The 20,357-nt window shown below is 42.8% G+C and overlaps 1 protein-coding gene and 1 long non-coding RNA gene across 2 annotated transcripts in view; both read right to left on the bottom strand.

The window, feature by feature from the left end:
* Ankh (ANKH inorganic pyrophosphate transport regulator) overlaps window positions 1-20,357 on the bottom strand; it is a 111,240-nt gene that overhangs the window by 66,697 nt on the left and 24,186 nt on the right. The window lies entirely within an intron of this gene.
* On the bottom strand, window positions 1,488-11,862 carry LOC125367771. Its single transcript, XR_007214148.1, has 3 exons — window positions 11,850-11,862; window positions 2,947-2,953; window positions 1,488-2,272 (listed from the first exon to the last, which is right to left on the bottom strand). It is a non-coding gene; the product is annotated as an uncharacterized LOC125367771 (long non-coding RNA).

Here is a 20,357-nt window from a genome sequence, read left to right on the forward strand (position 1 = left end):
CGACCCAGCGCAGTGCAGTGAGCTCCAGGAGCTCCGCTCAGTACGCGACAGGCTGGTGTATAAACCACCCTGCAGGGGAAAGCAAAACACTCCTTTGGGCTGTGAGGAAAGGCGCGCCCACAGGCTGCGTGCCCAGGCTTTTACCTGACCCTTTCCATTTTATTTATTTATTTATTTATTTTGCCAGTCCTGGGCCTTGAACTCAGGGCCTGAGCACTGTCCCTGGCTTCTTCTGCCCCTTGAGCCACTGTGCCACTCCTGGCCATTTTCTATATATGTGGTGCTGAGGAATCGAACCCAGGGCTTTACGTATCCGAGGCAAGCACTCTTGCCACTGGGCCATATTCCCAGCCCCCCCCTTCCCATTTTAAATACATGTATTGCCACCAGTTTCTGTTGGACACAAATTTTAAGTAAAAAAAAACAACAACCCACAGTATAAAAATCTTTGATGAATCTGTGGTGCCATGTTTTTCTACATTGAAATATTTCACTGTATAAAATGCTTCAATTCCTTTAGACATGAGCTGTCTCCTTTTTTCTGTTGTTTTTGCCAAACAGGCAGATGGAAAGATGTATCATGCTAGAGTCTAGGATTGACAGTGCAGGGCAGAAGGGATGAATCAAGGCTTACTGACTCTGTTTGGCTTTCCACGGTGCAAGCTGGCAGCCTGGTGGTAACTAATAATGTGTCAGAGGACATCTGACCAAGCTCCCTGCTGCTCAGCGGTGGCTTCCAGGAGAGGCTAAAATGATGGAGATTGTTCAATCTGAGTGGTCACGAGTGAAATGGAAGACTGGGAATACGGGAGAAAAGAGGGATGAAAGAATACGCCACAGAGACATTTCTGAACTGCCATGGGAATGTATTTGTCACCTTTAATTCCCACCTCTCTGTACATGGTATGACACATGGCCTGGCTAGCTTTTCTAACTCCTCATTCTCCCACTGTATTTACCCTGTGTAGAACCGGCCAGGAAGACAGACTTGACTTCACGAAGTGTGACACCTGCCATCGCTTTGTTCCTTAAGTTCAGAGTTGTGAAGCATCAAAACATGGCGTATTTCTCTTGGGTATTTTGACTAGAGGGCTGGTGACAGCAATGTCTCAGACACAGCCCTGTAACCCAGGTCAACATTTGGCTGAAACAGGCTTCACTCCTCTTACGACAAGAAGAGAAAGGTTTAAAACATAAAGATTACTGCAAAATGGGCTAGATAGAAGACAAACAATAGCTTGCTGCATTTGTTATCTGTCTCATTAGTCTTCCCTGATCCCTAATTCACCAAGCATCCAGAGGAAACTGGTAGCGTTGTTCCTTCCTCTTCATTAAAAAAAGTATTATTCCTATGATGATGATGATGATGATATTTAAATAGTTGTACAAAGGAGTTCAAATTCAACACATCAGTCTATGAGTACAATGTCTCTTGATCAATGTCACTGCCTTCATTATTGTCTCCCATCTTGCCTGACCACATCCCTGCCCTCGTTTCCTGTTTCCATGGTCACCATGTACATCGAATACCATGACTGTATCTAACCACAATTTCTCTCTCCATTCTTCTGCCCCTCTCCTGGAGCCCTACTCCCTCCATTTCCCGTGTGGAAGTTCAGGGTTTGACCAGCTTCAGGTTGAAGTGTTTATCACTTTCCAGCAGAACCAGAAAGAGGGGAACGTTGGTTCCATCTACCTTCTTCACCCCTCCCTCCCTCCCAGCCCAATTTTATTCTCTTCTTTTTCTGAATGAAGCAGCAAAAAAAGGGTCACATTCATAAAACTGTACCCATAAAAAATGAGTTTTCAAGTGACTCTAGTTTCAGGGTTACCACTTTTCTAGTGGCAATGACAACTCTGGCCTTGAGTCTTTCACAAGGAAAGCTAAGGTCTCATCAGAACATGAACATTCTGGTCTGGGACTCTTAGAAATGTGTACACAGCAGGCACTCAGTAGATGCCCTGGAAGCCCTCATCTGTCGGGAAGAGGCCCATGGCCGGCATTGAGAAGTAACCGAAGCAGCCGTGGGAGTCACTCTCCAGGGGCTTTCCATTACTGTCTTCACAAAAAGGAAATGCTATGTCATAGTCTGCTCTCGCAACCTTTTACTTTTGTATAACTTGCAATGTAAACATCAAGGGAAGGAATTTGGGCATGAAATCAGCTGACACACAAGTCTGTGTCTCTGTCTGTCTAGGACTATCTTGCTATCAGATGGTCATGAAAATCAGCAAGGAGAGCCTGGGCTTTGCAATATCTATACGAGGAGGTCTGGTCTCCAATGATTCGGTGAGCTTTCAATGCAATTCTTCATCACCTTTCACATCAGGGGTGATTTCTGCCATAGAGCCAACCTTCAAACATACTCTTGGTGATTTCCTAGGAATGGATTAAAACACATCAAATCTAATCTCTAACAGCTCAGTAGACAATGGACGATAAGTGGCCATATATTTTGGGCCCAACATCACTATGTGAATTAGGAACAGCTTAATTTCTATAGAAATGTGCCATTTTCTCATGGACCACACTATGTTAAAAATAAACATTGCACAAGACTAAGTCTATATTTTATAAATAAGTACTCTGTCATGTTTTTGACAAGTTTTTGGTGTTAAATATAGGAAGATGTCTATATATAATCAAATTGGATTTTCTAAGTATGAGTTTCGATGTTAACCAAAGGACTTAGGTTAGCCTCCTTTCCATAGTGTTTTTGATGCTTGAATCAGATGAAATATGGACTTCCTGTGTATCAATCCACAATAATATTGCTCTGAAGTTTTTTTTTTTTTTTTTTTTTTTTTTTTTGCCAGTCCTGGCCCTTGGACTCAGGGCCTGAGCACTGTCCCTGGCTTCTTCCCGCTCAAGGCTAGCACTCTGCCACTTGAGCCACAGCGCCGCTTCTGGCCGTTTTCTGTATATGTGGTGCTGGGGAATCGAACCTAGGGCCTTGTGTATCCGAGGCAGGCACTCTTGCCACTAGGCTATATCCCCAGCCCCGCTCTGAAGTTTTAATCCATGAATTTTCTGTGGTACTTATGGGTCATTGTGTTAAAGAAAAAGAAAGTTACTTTGACACTTGTCAAAATTATGAGGAAGATTTTATCCAGTTTACCTGCACCAGGGGTCAATTCTACTGCAATGTGGGAAAGAGATGGAGCTCAACTCTGAATGAAGGAATGATTGGGGATTTACAGCTGGCCAGAGGCGTCAGGTGATCCCTGGACGGAAAGTGACTAAGAGGAGATACACGGATAGGGGAATTTCTGGCTGAAGGCATTCCAAGGGCTTTATATCTATGCTGTAGAGGAACTTTACCAGACATTCTGGGCTATCGAATGTTAAAGATGGAAGGATCATCACGAAATATACTTTATCACTTTGCTAAAGGCAGGCCAGGGAAAGACCAGGCTGAGAAGATGGTTCACAGAAGTTTGATCAAAGGTAGAATAACCAATTACTACCATCCAATGAATGTAAGTTTAATATTAAAGTTCAAAACCATGTGAAGAGTTTATTGAGAGTCTAATACCATACAGAGGACAGATTTGTGGGTTTGTTGATATAGTATTTCAAGTTAATTCCAAGTACAGGCCTCTACAAGCAAGCCCTTGAGGAAATACTTTAATAACACTTCTATCTCTAATCAGCTGCAACACTCAAAAAGTCAGAGCTTTGTTAAAAAAACAAGAGCTAACTGAAGGGCAATGACCCTTTTAACTGGATGCTAGATTGTTTATCACCTTATTCCGAATTAGAGTTCTAAGTCTTTTACCACGAAAATGGAGGACACAAAATATACCTTCTTCTGAAGATAATGCTGTGAAAAAATGTTGAATCACATGAAGACTTTGAGCTTAGTTCTGGTTATGAGCAAGTACTAATTGTTTTTAAAATAATTATGGTTTACACTTCTAAATGAGGTCTTTGAAGCATGTAAAATGGTGTTAATGTGCCATTTTCCCCCAATGGCATGTTAAGTCAACACACAAACTTTTCACAAATATTAAGAAAACTACCCTGTAGTTTGGGAGAGGGGGTGTCTGATATGAGAAAAACAGCCAATAATTAAATATTACACTTGTAACTGGAGTCTTTAATCTCTATGTCATTCTATCGACATGACTACGACAAGAGTAAACCAGATAAATGAGTGAAGAAAGGAATCCTTTATATTAAGGGTCCCTCATGTGGAGTTTTCATTTCCTTGAGGAAATGACAAACATTAAATCAGAGGTTTCTTTTTTTTTTCTTACCCTTCCCGTCCCCTCCCTCCTATGAAAATAAAGTCAAGTCTGCTATGGAACAGCATTCAACCTGTGCAAATGAACACCAGAAATATAGTTACATTTTCCACAAAGTCCTGTCAACATTTCAAAAATTGACACTTATGAATGGCATGTCACACAGTCTCATCCTTCCTTCTCCTACCTGAAGCTGCAACTGGACCATGTACAGGTGCACTTTACATGTGCATTAGACATGCACAGACCAAGGCAGCAGCCAGCGGTCACGTGACCACACAGTGGCTCACCGGAAGTGGGATGTCCTCTAAGTGCAAACAGAGTGGAGTAAATATTCCAATAATGATTTTATTTTGGCTACGTGTTGAGCGGATAGTATTTTAGATAGGGTAGGTTAGATAAAACTTCATCTATTTATGTTTGCTTTATAGATGGGGCAACCAGAAAAATTTTAAATTTTCTGTGTGGTGCATACTGCATTTCTGTTGGACAGGGCCCCGTGAGCCACACTTCCTTGGGGAGATTTTTCCTAGCTAGTCATCTGAGCAGAGTGGATATTTCACACTTCAGAAATAGCACACAAGCAGAAGCTCATAATGACCCTACAATGGGCCCATCTGCTCATCAGCTATGGACTCAGCACTGTTATATAATCTTTCTGTCATATATTATAAAAGACTTTTATCTTGCATGACATACAGCCTGCCTCCAGAAGCAACACTCAGAAGCAAAAACTCTGAATATTAGGCATGTGAAAACCACTTTGTTCTTGCGCCCTGTTATTAAACACTAATATTTAAAGCAACTCAAGGGTATCTGGGCTTGATGATATTAATTGCCCTCTCATGTAATTTTATGACAGTAAATAAAACCTAGCACTAGACTACAACTGATATTGACCTTGCAAAGGTCAGATTATGAGCTTGATTGAGAGGTTATTGAAACACTTGTTGGGATAGTCAGGCAGCTGAATTTATACTACTTGATATTATAAAAAATAACTTTTGCTCATTTATTCTCTTGGTTTAAGTGCTTTGCACAATGATTCACTTAGCTGCTGTTGTACCAAGACTAACAACAACAACAGTTTTAAAAAATAGGAGCGATCCTGCCTAGAAAGCAAATAATTCACAATATATGGCAAGAAGACAATACAGCACAGTTTGAGTGGTGGACTCCTATACATAATCACATAACTGGCAAGTAGTAAGGAAAAATGTAGCTATTCCTAAGCAAAATGGAGATCAAAATTCACAACTGACTTTCAAGTTCATAGCCACTGTCACATGCAAAGTCATTTCCATATTTAAACATCCGTTTCTTCCTGTGGTGCCGCTGCCCAGATAAACAGGCAGTAGACAGAAACCCACGGAGCAAGTAGGTGGCATGCAAGAATATCTTTCACTGACCAAGAGCCCTTCCACTGTCTGCGGATCCTCAGACAGCTGACTGCAGAATAAAGTTGTCTCCATGACATGCTTGTCTCCACAAATATAAAGGCTGAGACCATCTATTTCCAGAAAGAGCATCATCTCTTCCTTGAAAGAGGAAAAAAAAATAGGTTCTATTTAAATACAAGCAGGAAAAAATTTAAAAAGTGATAGAGCTGGTGGGTTAGGCTTGTAATCTTGGCTACGCAAGAGGCTGAGACCTGAGGATTAAGGTTTGAAGCCAGTGTGGGCAGTAGAGTCTGTGAGACTCAGCTCCAATTTACCAGCAAAACAGTTGCAAGTAAATCTCACACTGTGACTCAAGTGGTAGCATGCTGGTTTTGAGTACAAAAGCTCAGGGAGAGTGCCCAGACCTTGAGTTTAAGCTGTAGGATAGGTGTGCAAGTATACATGGGTACACTCACACTCACATACAAAGTGATACAAGTAAACTTTTTTTGTTGTTGTTGCAGATTTTGTACTGGCCAAATGGAGAGAAAAAGGAGAGTCAAGGAGACGTAGTGAGGAACGATCTGTGCACTGCCTAAAACTTGTTCCTGTTTGGAAATCAAAATCAAATGTAGAGTAGAAGCCTAAAAGTCAATCATGTCTAGGTGATTAATTTTGCCGCCAAGAGTAGGGAAATTTTTTAAAAGTGTTTTATTAACGCTAAAAGTGGCTGCATCTGGAATGACAAAGGATGTCCGTAGTCATGAAACTGCAAATACCATAGTTCATTATGCCAAAGGACCTAAAAATCAGTCCCACGGAATAAAGACATTAGAGTAATGAAAACAACCAGTTATGCTGGAAAAAACTAAGTTAATAAATACAATGAAAATCTCTGTAGCTTTGAGATCATGTTATTACTGATGTGAGTGATTGCTGACACTCCTGTTTTCTGATGTGTAATAAAAGGGGCCCTGGCTCCTAAGAATGAGGCTCCAAGTTCAGAGGTCCTCCTCAATTACCATGGCTGCATGCCCAAGGAGTTGGCCCTGACTGTTTCTATTTTCTGCCTGGCCACTGACTTAAAATTAGCCTGCCGAAGATCAGCTCAGTGGCCTCAAGGCTCTAATTACACACCTCAAAAGGTGTACAATACCATCTTTCCGATGAAATGAAAATTGTTCTAAAGAACAAATGTGATAACGAATATAACGACACAGTGAAAAATGCTGGGATTACTTCCTATCTGTCATGGATCCATCAGACCATTTTTCTAATTCTTCCTCAAGTTTTTATTAAAAAAAAATCCAAACACAGCAACATGAAAAAAACCCAACAAACAAACAAAACACACACAACAAATATTGAAAAAAAAAAAAAAGGTTCTTTCCTTGTTTAGCTGCCATTACCGATTTTTTTTAAAAAAGGCAAATGAGGTCAGAAACAACTTGGCCACCTCCAACAGTCTTGTGACTTGGCCAAAAGTGTTTAAGCGCATACACCAGCACACAAGACATTCTAGTGACTCAGCTCTTCTACTGTTTATCACAGCTCTTTGTACTATTACACATCTGGGGCTCTTAAGTGTCACTTCTAAATGCTTTCACAATGTTTCCGAGTTTCATAGAGTTATATCCTACAGTAATAACTCATCTTAACTGACCATGCAGAATCTTCTCAAATTGTGCCTGCAGCTTTTTTTGTTCATTAAAGTTCAAATATTAGAAACATAAGTTAACATATATGATTGAAATACTATCTGTAGACCTAAGTTAGGGTCCTAATAGATCCTTTAAGAAATCATTAAACAGACAGCAGAGATTAAGACACTAAAGTGCTTTTGCTGGCTGATTCAATGCATGCACGGCTAAACTGATAAGCAAATAAAGTAAACCAAAGGACACATTTGTGTGTTTTTCCATGGAGATTTGAGTATAATGTTTTCTTGACAAAGCACCCAGCTCATGACACATTAACAGGTGCTCTTTCAGGCAGAATGATATCATGTTCTGGATTAAGTGTCTTCTATAATCTAGGTTTGGTCTCCTTATACAGAAAACTAAGTCCTGCCACTACCAAGTTTTGTCACATAATGGATTAAAAGCATAGTGGATAAGACCAACTAGTACCTGTGTCAATCTTATTTACAATTCTTCATAAGCTCCTATTTGTTTGAATTACTGACTTCTCGGTTAATTCAGTTTCTTCAACTATGTGGGTAATTCTAGTACCTACCTTGAAAGACTACAGTGAAATTAAATTCATTGTCTATTATTAAATAATATCAAACAAGTCTGTATTTAGTATTTTGGTACACAGTAAATGCCCCCATAAATGTTTGCTCTCATTTAGTCTGTAAAAGTAGCTGAATTTCTATATGAACATTAGAATTTGCATGTTGCATGTGAAATAAGAAAAAATTTTATATTAATTCTTAAAATTAAGATTTTCAAAAGCCAGTGCTTTCTGGTGAGCTCATTAATTATAAAGCCAAAATCATCAAATTGATATTGGTTTATCCATGTTCTGACTAATATCTATGTTCTCTACTTCCTGAGCAAATAGCTACACTCCATTTCCCAGTTTCCTCCATTCTTAGGTAGAGTCATGTGACTGGCTCTGGCCAATGGAATATAGGAGAAGAAAGGAAGTGTAAAACCAACAAAAGTAGGAAAAGGGAAGAGGTCTGGCCCAGAAACACTGTGGAAAGTGCTTCCTTCACCTGCCCACTGGATGGATGAAAAGCACGGAAGGATTCAGAGGCCCCAGAACGCAGTAGAACGATTATATTAAGATCCAGATGTCTGCTTGGAGCCAAGTGACCTCATGGACCAGGGCTATGGCGTGAATGAGACTGTGCACGGCTAACGCGCCACTGTCTGCTCTGGTAGATAGCAATACTCGAATCCATGATTTTCCCTTCTTCTTTTCCTAGGCATGACTCAAGCATACTTTACTAAGAAAGCAAAAGCTACTATTTTCAGCATATGCCAGACATTCTCTAAGCATTTTTCACAGTCATGTGCCTCACAATGCAATCACAGAGCAATAGGCTATACTGCCTACACCATCTGTATAGAAGGATATTACATATATGTTTGTGAAAGTACATCCTAGCATGTTCTCATTAAATGGCATATGATTGCATTGGGGCTTCAATTTTTTTTTTTTTCCAGTTAGGAATGACGGTCAGCTTCTGGTTCTGTAAAGTTTTCATCCTTCCTTTTAGGGTTCCCCTTTACCTCTCAAGGCCATCTGTGGATACCACATGGCCATTTCCATTTTAGCCCAGCCAGGAAGCCCCCAACAGGAACAGGACTTGTACTATTTTGGTTTATTTTACAGGAATCAGCCAGGGCTGAAGTTCCAAACATCAAGTGGGAGCCAAAACATTTCCAGAGATTATTATTCTGAATTCCCTAATCTCTATCAACGATGAATAGTGAAACAACCACGAAAAGAAACAGGGTTCTATGTTATTCCTAATATCAGAAAAATAAGTAAACAACAAACAAACCAACCAACCGACCAGTGACAAGCAGGTCGCCTGGCCTCACAGACGACCCCGGGGGCCAGCCGACGCTTGCAGAAGTGCCGTGGGAGGGAGTTTTGCTGCCGCGTGGGCCGATCGTGGCGGAGCCAGGGGGAAAAGCGGATGCTACGGCTCGGCAGGCGTCTTTGGTTTCTCACTGTGCATTGGTCTCATCCTCTGCCTGTGAGTGAAGAAGCAACCCAGCCTACAAAATCTGGTGTTTCAGGATTTAGTGCCTTATGCATGATTCAGCAATTGTCAAAGTTGTCATAATTTCCTTTGAATTACATCCCCTTTATCAGACGAGGAGTCACTTCATCTAGAAGTGTCTTTAAAAAGAAAAAGAGAAAAAGAGAACTGGGTATGGTGGTACACGTCTGTAATTCCAGCATGAAGCAGGAGCTTTGAAAGTTCAAGGCTAGCTTAGACTATATATAGTGAGTTCAAGGCTCGTTTGGGCTACACAGGAACCTGTCTTAAACAAAATAAAATAAGAGCCAGGAAAAGAAAAGACCTCATTGCCTCCCTAGGGGCTGTACCGAGGAAAGGATTCAATCCAGGACTCGTGTGGGGTGGTCCGCTGGTCCCATACCAGGACTGAGGTGAGACTTTTCAGGATTAAAGCTTTGGAAAATTGGGGCTGACTCCAATTCAGGGCTTAGCCAAAGAGAGCAACTAGATTCCTTTCTGGACATAACTTGTGCAAGTGGCCAGTGGGGAGTGGCTTGGGACACAGGCCTATGACCCTGAGATCCTAAGCAGCTTCTTGTTCTCTTGGTTGGATTTGTTCTTGTTATTCTCAATCTGTTATGACTACATTGTTTTTCAAGGTTAGCAATGTTTTGGTTTTTTTTTTTAATCCCCAAAGCTACACACACACACACACACACACACACACACACACACACCCTAGTACTCTCACTCCTATCCCACGTTGTTTAAATACCCGAAGCCATCAGGGAAGATTTTTCCAGCCACTTCCTTCCTCTGCAGGGAGGGATGTGTTTGGCTTGGCCTCTTCCCTGAGCACGGGAGCACGTTTCTCTTACCTCCTATTCCTGTCTCCCCACCGGGGTTACTCTGGCCCAGGTGGGTGAGTGCCAAAGTCCGAAGGCAAGGCACAGGCAGTGTAGAGTTAGGAAAACACAGTAGAACCAGACACCCAGGTGTAGAAGATGATTGTTTGGAAGGGTTATCGGGAAGACTTCTGTGTAACAACTTTCCACACTACACTGCTTAAAAATACATGCGTTGTGGTTATCCTCATGCACAGACTCAGTTTGTCCCTGTGGCAGGAGTGCATATTTTCATGAGGTGCTTTCAAACAAAAAACACTAGACTCTTCTTACAGCAATTCATCCTTCATCCATCCTACTACGGATCAAGACACTGCAAAATGAGGATCAGCAATTACAATGATAACTCCCTGATTTATGTAAGATGGCCAACTTGCTTGTTCCTTTGAGAAGGATGAGGTTTTCCTGGCTGAAGTTATTCAGTTATGAGATGTTGAACTCTGATGAAAACACTACCTTATTTATGATTTCTGTCTTCTATTTGTCCTAAGGAAAGGGAGAACTGTTTATATTTGTCTCAGGTCTCTGCCTTAAGAAAAGAAAAAGCCACAGGAAATGTGTGATAACTCCCGCCTCATTCCTTCCCCTCCCTTCTTGTTTTTTCATGTCTTCTCTCTTTTTCCTTTTTCCTCTCTCTCTCCATCTCTCCATCTCTCCTTGACAGGGTTTATTATGTAGGCTAGGCTGGTGTCAAACTCACAATCCTCCTACCTCTACCTCAGGCTCCCAGGTGCTAGAATTACAGGCATCCCTGCGACAGGCCTTTCTGTGTATTATGGTTAGGGGAAGAGGCTTCTCAAAGCCTGGTTCTTGTGGCACACGTGATTTGTGGTAGCTGAGCAGCACCAGCCTGGCAGAAGAGAATTCTGGATCACACATCAGGCATTCCTGTTGATCTGCTGCTTGAGAACAGGCACACTGCCCAAACCCATCCTTCCCAAGCATGTGGTAGTTTATTTATAAAGTGGGGATCTGACACATTTTCCTTTCGTATCGCAGAGCCTGTATTATTTGTAGAACTTTGACATTTTCCAGTAGAAGCTGAATCCTAATTACCCAGCATACTCAGCTTTTGACAGTTCTACGGGTTTATTTCTAGACACTTGACCACCAAGACTGAGAAAGAAGAACAGAGAGGGTGTGAGCATCTATTTATCAAAATAAATATTGCTGGTTATGTGCAGTATAGTGGGTGGACATGAATTAACCTGAGTTCAACTTCCAGCTTTACCGCCTGTTAAGGACATGACCTTGCCTCAGTCTCTTGATCTCGCCCGGCCTGCTTCCTACTCTGTAAATCAATAAAGAAATGATTGTGAAACTTATTCCATAGAGGAATTTCTGACTAGATGAAGAAAGCAGAGCAATTATTTGGTGGTAAAAACGTTCTTCTGGGTTCTACTGTTCTCTTCATCGTAACAGACAAGAGTCATCGGGTAACTCAAATGGCAGGGAAGGTCCACACTTGGAAATGATAAGCATAATAAGTAGATAAGCAGTTCCCCCGTGAAACTCAGACCTTAATGATCTGCGCCTTGGGTTCCTACAAGCACCACTTCTAGCCTATGCTTTTTACATTACAAAGGGGTGTGCACTATTTTAGTAAGTAGGTACTTTGCAGTATCTGGAGTCAGTTCCCAGGGGTAGTCTTCATTCTGCGCATGGTTTGGGCCCGTGGTATGGGTCCAAAGAACTGCATTATGACAAAAGGCAAGCTTGCTGGAAGATGCCCGGGCAGAATCCGCACCGCTCGGTCACATGTGGCTTCATTGGCCGTCTCGCAGTGAGCATTCCATGCGAACTTTTGCTTTCTTTTTTTATTGTCAAGATGATATACAGAGGTGTTACAGTTACATACTTAAGGTAGTGGGTATATATGCATTTCCTGTCATACTTGTTACCCCTTCCTCATTTTTCTCCCTCCTCCCCTCCCCCCAACCCCTCAACCCACCCGCCCTTGCTTTCTGCATTGAAAAAAAAAAATCTTACCCTTGATGTGCATTGTCAATCTAGTCTATAATGCTTATGACCTCTATGACTATTAACTGTAAAACCATTCCTTCCAGATCGGGTGATATATACATATATATCTCTTTCCTTTTGCTTAGAGAAGTCTGTCCCTTCTTTTGTTCTCAGTTCTTCCCTCCTCCCTGCTGTCCTTGAGTTGCTTAGTTTGTTCTCATCAGTGTCCACTGCAGCTGCTGAACTCTGTCTACTGTGCTTTTCTCCCATTGTCCTTTCATTCTATCCATGCCACCTTTTTCAAAGTAACGTAGGGCAGACGGTAGTTTTATGTAGCAGGGTGTTGTAGTGCTGAGGGTTTACTCAGTGAACCGCTGAATTAGTAAGCATGAGACCCTAGGTTCCACCCCCAGCACTGCAAAAAACAAAAAAGAGAAAAGAAAAGCACCTGGGAACAAGGCAACATGTTTTTCTGTTTGTAATGGACATGCCTTATCCTCTGCCAGAACAGGGGCCCTGGGTTATGACCTGAAGTGTGCCAAACACTCTTCTCTGTCCAAACTGATATGACCTCCATTCCTACCTGGAGATAACAGGACATTCTGGCACTCAAACGACCATTCCAGATTATGGTAACTGAAGAAGGCCTCCACTGAAATAAAAGATAAGTAAAAGAAATAAAAGGCCTCCACTGAGAACCTGATGCAATATGTCCAACTGCCAAGTTATCAGCTCGCAGGGAGCTGGCTCCCAGACCAACAGCCTTAGGAAAGCAGCTTTCCTCTAAGGACAAACACGGCAGAGGGAGGTGCATACGGTCCACAGGTGGGAGGCTCAGGCAGGAGCAGCAGGAGCTCAAGGCCAGCCTGGTCTGCGTGGTAAGATCCTGGCTCCTCAAGGTGGGTAACCAGGGGGTGAGAGGCCATGAAACACCCGACCAGCAGCTCCTGGATGTGATGACCAGTTAGCAGAGGGAATGGGATGTGCAGAGAAAATGTGCCTCCTCTGCCAGGACTGACCCCATCTAATACTCACATGATTAAGTAATCCCAAAGACGTGAGGTTGACAGGTGTGCACTTATATTTAAAAGTCTAGGCTTTTGTATGAACAAGGGCTGCTCTGCAGTCGGCACCTGGTTCCTCTACTTGCCTGGCTGTACATGTTAGTCTGATTCCTTAAGCTCTATGTGTTTCACAGCCCTACCTGGCTCATAGGGCTCCGGAGAGAAGACACAGAGGCATGTACCACTCGCTCAATGATGGTGCTATGCTCTGAGAAATGTTATCCGTCAGTGTGTGAACATCACAGAGTGCATGTGTACCTACGAAACCAACTAGCCACATCACTGTGCATTAGAAACGGAAAAGGATCATCATATACCGGGTCCATTGTTGACTGAAATGTCACTATGCAACGTGGGACTATTTATAGCTGTGATTGGCATGGTAAAAAGACAGCCTGTGGCTAAATGTCAGAGGGGGTTCCTACATAGCCTCTTGCCCCAAGAAACTCCCTTCAGGGGACAAAGCTACCGTCACCCTTCAGGGTGTTCAGCCTAACCTGGTCCACATGACCTGACCACAGGATCCACTTTCCACTTTATCCTGTATCACAGGCTGGAAACACACTCCGCAGGGCTTCCCAGAACAGAGGACACTCTTCCTTCAACCAAACATGTTCATCTCACTGACTGAGAGAAAGAGGGTACCAAACAATATTATCCAGTAGATACCACTCTCGCGCTCATACCAGATTCATGATTAACAAGAACAAAGGAGAAAATTAACTTGTTTTAGATAGAGGGTCTCATTATGTAGCTCAAGTTCATGAACTTCCTGCCTCCACCTTCTGAATGATGTCATTATAGGCATATGCCACTAAGCCTAGCATGCCAGCTAGACATAATGTTTAAAGATCAAAGGTTAATGACTTAGGAAAAGTGTTGTTTTTTCAAAACCTCCCCTAAAATATTTTTAGGGAAAAAAAAAATCCCTTCCCAGTGAAACATCCAATGCTCTATGGTATTTCACAATAGTTCACAATCTAAACAGTGCCAGTTTTACTGAAAATCACAGTGAAATTTAGACCAATAAAAAATATTTTAAATTCTTTTCTGGTCTGAAAATCCTACTAAGAAGTTAACTTTAAAGCCGTGTTCTTTCCAAAACAGAACAGAATTCAAAAAATAAGAATATCACAAAAGACACTGAGAAGTTTTTAAACGGTTGCCGCTTTGGGCATAAATTCTATTAGCTCAGTGGGAATTCTGACAGCTTTCCTGGTGCAACTAAGTACTATTTCTACTACTGTGATTTGTTTTAAGCTCTCAAAATATTTCTAATGAGGAAAAAATAGTATTTCTAAATGATAATCCAGTTGTATTCTTCTCCCTAAATTCAATAACTACAGTCAATTATCAATTGCTAGTGCCAGGGATCAAAGAGGAGGGGAAGTAAAACTTAGTAGATTATACTCAATAAATAAGTAAGTTTATAGAACCATTCAGTTCAACTAGAGAGTATAAAAGTCCTTAAAGCTCTAATAGATTTCCTTAAGAGGTCTATAAGCTACCTACATAGTTTATTGTGCTACTGGAGAAACCAACTCTGATAACATCTGGAGCAAGAGGAGGCTGAAACAAGGTTCAAAACTAGGATGTGAATGTCTATTCTACTATGAAAGCAGTACAAAACTTGGGGCAGAAAATATGGCCTTCGAGATGCTGAAACATATACCAAATGGAACAGTTTGTTTGAAAAAAGAGAAATTTAGTTCCCCCAAAATTATTTCCAACGGACCTTCCATTTAACACTTAAAATGTAATTGGTACAAATAAATGAATGCCAATTTTGGAGGCCTAATATGTTTTCTATCTGCTGATGTTGGGCACAGTGCTGTTGTGGGGGTGCTGAGCTTGGTTCACCAGCCCCGCGTAACAACTGCAACTCTTGCTCCTCTTGTCTCAGAGGGACCCACCAGGACACACAGCAAACCAGCGCAGGGCATGGTTTCCCTCCGGCTCATGTTAAAGCTTGTGATGGAGTATGTATCCAGATGTCTCACAAGCCGGTAGGTAAACACTCATTCCATAGTTACATCATAGCATAGCCGTGTATTTTGGGAAGTCCCACCAGACAATTAAGCCTAAGAAGAAGAACTGGCTTACCACAGCCATGTCAACATGGTATACGTAGAGCCCTGCTTTGGAATGCCCAGGTCTTGAGCAGCTGTCATTCACACACAAGGTGTCAGCTGTTCAGGGTGGTGGGCAGGAGACCAGCTAAGGTTCTCATTGACCGACCACCTGGCAGAGCTTGCTGGGCTGTAACACTTGGATCAAGAGAGGCCAGAACCAGGGGCTGGGGATATAGCCTAGTGGCAAGAGTGCCTGCCTCAGATACACGAGGCCCTAGGTTCGATTCCCCAGCACCACATATACAGAAAACGGCCAGAAGGGGCGCTGTGGCTCAAGTGGCAGAGTGCTAGCCTTGAGCGGGAAGAAGCCAGGGACAGTGCTCAAGCCCTGAGTCCAAGGCCCAGGACTGGCCAAAAAAAAAAAAGAGAGGCCAGAACCAGAGTTTTCTGGTGCTTTCCCTGGTCTAAGGATGTGATCCCTTATTGAAGGGGTCAGAAGTCAAGTCAGAAGCCAAGGTGTGGTCCTTCCCAAACCTGCCTGGGATGAGCCGAAGGGAAGCGAGCTGAACTGACTTAGCCGATGTAAGTACAAGTAAGTACAAAAATGATCTCGTGCACACTAACAACCCCAGATGGATCTTGCCTTCATTCCAGAAATGTAAAATTGACATGCAAAGGCACTGCTGGCTGGACTCTTGGTCCTCACCACCACTCTACCTTCTTTCCTGTCTGGAAACTTTTTCCAACTGTGTCAGAGTTGGCGGCAGGCAGGCTTGAGCAAAACAAACAGAAGGAGCACGGGGATTACCTGGGGTCACGCCGGCATGCACACCCTGTGCAGGCAACCTGGCCCGTGTTCAGAATACACTCACCTTCCAGGAAACGCAGGCGCACCTCAAAGTTCAGCCGCCGACCCGAGGGAGAGACCTGAGGCACTTGGTATCGCTTTGAAAGTATAATGAAAGGAAGGCTGGTGGAGTGGAGAGAACTCTGGACCTTATCTGACCTCCTTAATGTCAGTCTCCCTATCAGTACAGTGGCGGTAGCCAAAGGGCACATGGCCACAGCGGTCTCGGGTGAGGCTGAGCACCCATTGCGAGCTACAGGCACCAGTGCACCGCGTGACAAGGGGAAAGGATAGTGTTCTATCGGATGGAAAACCCTATCCTGGGGATTTACGAAGGAATTTCTTGAAAAAATTCTTCGGAAAAAAAAAAAAAGATAAAGATCCATTGTGTGGTCATAGGTAAGTCTATTTATCCTCCGGTGCCTACAACTGAATTTGGAGACTTGATAAGAGCCGGTGGTGCCTCGTCTAATCATTCCGAGGATTAGTAAGGTAATACACAGAAGGCACTCGGAGCAGCCGGGCCGCAGTCAGGGCTAGCTAGCTTTCCCTCTTACCACCTCTGAGACAAAAAGAAGGCATCATTCTTGAAAGACACAAGTGGAAAAGAAAAGAACTTTTCAGAATGATCAACATTCATGAATCAATCAGGACTTAGTCATCGTCCTTTGTTTTATGCCAGTGCAATTCAGGTTTATTGTTATCGTGACACAATCTTTAACAAGGCTTTTTTTTTTTTTTAAATTCTGGATTTGAGGAGGGCTTGTTAAACCTTCAAGTGCTTCCCTTATTTTTAATTCTGGTGAGACTGGAAAAGAAGTGTGTCACCTCTGGTTAATCATGGGCCTTGCTTTTCTCTTGGCTGAGCAGCTCCATGGCAGTGCAGACCCTCTGGGAGAGCTGTCTGCACCCCCCCACCCCCGGCCCAGGCTAGAAGGATTGCCAAGTTCAGCACTATTGACTTGAGCACCGTGTTTGCAGCCGGCCATCCATCCTTGCAGTCTTGGTGTGCCGAGAAGCAGCACAGTCTCCTCCTCCCCCTCCTTGGCTTCTGGTCCTGCCTTCCATCCAGAAGCTCCGATTCTACCTTACTGTGCGTTTTAGGCTGCTAAAGGCCTGGCAGATGCTTTTCCTGGATACGAACTGTTTCCTGTTTGCCTTTCTGTTAACTAGTCACCCTCCCTGCCTCCTGCTGGGGTCCTGCTGCTTGGGGGCAGGCCTCCCTCACTTTCTGAAGACCACAGCAGGGGCTCCGCACCTGAGAGCCAAGCTCTTCCCAGATGGGAGCTAGAGACTGGAGTGGGCAGTGGTGGCTCATTCTGGGCCATGCTCCCACTCAGCTGAGCACCAAGGAGACTGAGGACAAGTTGCAACATTACCAGCCCCAAGGGTCTTTCACTCAATTCCACCGGAATTATTTCACTTGGCAGGTGATACTTGGTACGCTTTCTGATAAAGGAATATTTTGAAATCATTTATTTTTCCCAATAAATCCAGTTCATACGCACAAACGAAACATTCTGTGGTGTGGCTTTTTCTGCCAGTATATACAAACGGCAGGTTTGCCCAGGCAACAACCCCAGCCAAGTCCTTCCTGGCCCCTAACTTGTGCATATGTTGGACAAGGAATGGAATCGCTATCCACATAAAAGCAAAGAACACTCAGGCCCTGCGCTCCAGGGACAGCGTGTTTGTAGACATTGTATTTGAACACTAACTCGAGTGAAAAATTATTCACAAAAATCTCAGCAATGATCTGTAAAATGATTTTGACCTGGTTATCCTAATAGATCTTGAGCTGCTTTGAACACAATAGAGCTTAGTATCCTGTTAGCTTAATGGGATCAAAGGTCATAAAGCAGCTAGGGAGACTGAGGGACTCAGTCTGCAGCCAGGGTCTCCACAACACAACAGTTCATAGCCTGACTTGAATCTCGGGCTTAAACTTAAATGCTGAGTTCAGAAAAATACAGGTTGATTTTTCATTCCTGTCAAGAAAAGACTGTATTATTTTAATTCTTAAGAGCAGTGAAATAAAAAAAAAACAGATAAGTTAAAATGCTATAGCTTGAACATACACACACGTGCATGCACACACATACGCATGCATGCACGCACACGCGCATGCGCACATACAGCTCATTTGGTGCTCCCTTAGTGTCTTACTTGGTCTTCTTAAAGCAGCAGAGTTTATCCGTGATTTTCTCAAGGCCAAGTTCTAGCTTTTAATTCCTAAAGCTTTATCAGTTAAGATAAACAACAAAAAAATTTCTTTAGGGAGAAAAAAAAAAGGGTCTTTGTTTGGTTTTATTTTCAAGGCTAGCTAGATTCGATCTGTCTCCAACTCATATTACCTTCAAGCTGAAATCAAGACAACAAGCCCTAGATTTCTTTTTTTCCTAGAAAAGTAAAAACCCCACAGGACACTGGAGAATGCAAGGTAAGTCTCAGTGGCAGCCCCTATTTAGCCATTCATCCTCCATCCTCTACTTCAACATCAGGCATAAGATTAATGATGAATACTGTGATTGTTTGTGGGACCCAGTATTTTATTTTGACCCAGGAAGGAGTACAAAAATACAACATCCAAAGGCAGAGACATCTACTGACAAAGTACAATCTAACAAACAAAGGTCAAATACATGTCCTGGCTGACCCTCGAAGAATGTCAGAGAAATAAGTAATGGAATATATGCAGTGTTTTCACCTTTTAAAAGGTGGACTCTTCAGGCAAAAAAAAGGTAGTGAGACCACATTTGAAAAAACAAGCCAGATGTTGTGGTGTGTGTCTATGGTTCCAGCTATTCAGAAGACTGGGTAGGAGGATTGCAGTTAGAGGCCAGCCCCAGGGGTGGGAGGTAGGAGTGGTGAAATAGGAGACTGATCAAAAAAGTAAAGGGAAAAAAAAAGTGTGGCTCAATGGTAGAGTGCCTGTGTAATTAGCAGAAGGCCCTGAGTTTAAACTCCAGTACCAGCCACCCACACACATACATATATACATACAAACACATACATACACACACACATACATACATACACAGACATGCCAAATAACAAGGGGTCTCTTGCCGTGTATGTGATAGGATAGTACCTACCTCCTCACCAAACCTCTTAAATATAGTTCGCTCATTGTCCCAAACCTTTTATTCTGAACAAGTACGAGATATGGTCAGGATTAGCAATTTTCCACAGTTAAAATGTTAAATTTTCCTTTTCCTATACCCAAATTTGCTCTAAAGATTTCAAAATACGGAACAGATGTATTTACTGCTTCCCATTTTGTTTGAAGACAGACCCGCATTAAGAAAGTTGTTTCTGCTACAATTTTCTGGAAAGAAAAGCATGAAAAAAATGGCATATAAGGAATTTTTTTTCCTGGATGTAAAGCTCAGTCAAATCTTATTTTCTCTGAATTTTGCTCTTACCACATTTAACATTCAAAGTAAACGAAGCTGTTCTTGTGGCAGTGCTCTCCTAGTTTGTTTGTTTGCCCACTTCAAGCAAAAGTTGATGCTTATTGAAAGGCCCACCCCTGGGAGGGTTCCATGCAGATGCCCCCCACCTGTTTAAGCCTGTGCCCAGTACCTGAGTTACCTAGGAAACTGGCACACCTGGAGGCAGTTACCTCCTGCTTCTCTGAGGTCAGATCCAATCCACCTGGCCATAGCTCCCGCCTTTCCCTATGTAATCTGGCTCAACACAGTCCCCACTCTCTTTTCCTTTTCTCTCTTACTCTCTCTCTCTCCTTTTCTCTCTTTGTCTCTTCTTCCTTTCCTTCTGTCTTCCTGCCCCTCCATCTCGTGTTGGCTGGCAGTTTTCTCTCCCCCCAATAATCTCCTTTCTCCTGAACCATGTGGCAGGTTTCCTTTCTGGAGAACCTTACACTTATAATTTTACCTCTTAAGAAATGACAAATGAGGGCTGGAAGGTAGCTCAATGGGGAAGCACTTGCCTAGCAAGTGCAATGTCCTGGGTTCGATCCCCAGTACCAAAAAAAGACAAATGAAGCTGAGGACCGGTGCTCATGCCTATAATCCTGGCTACTTAGAAGACTGAGATTCAGAGAGGATTATGTGAAGACACCCTGGGCAAAACGGTGAGGTTCTGTTTCCAAAAACACCTAGCATAAAGCTGGTCTGGAAGTATGGCTCACATGGTAAAGCACCTGATGAACAAG

Source organism: Perognathus longimembris, chromosome 19 (genome assembly GCF_023159225.1).
Source record: "Perognathus longimembris pacificus isolate PPM17 chromosome 19, ASM2315922v1, whole genome shotgun sequence".
Classification (NCBI taxonomy): Eukaryota; Metazoa; Chordata; class Mammalia; order Rodentia; family Heteromyidae; genus Perognathus; species Perognathus longimembris.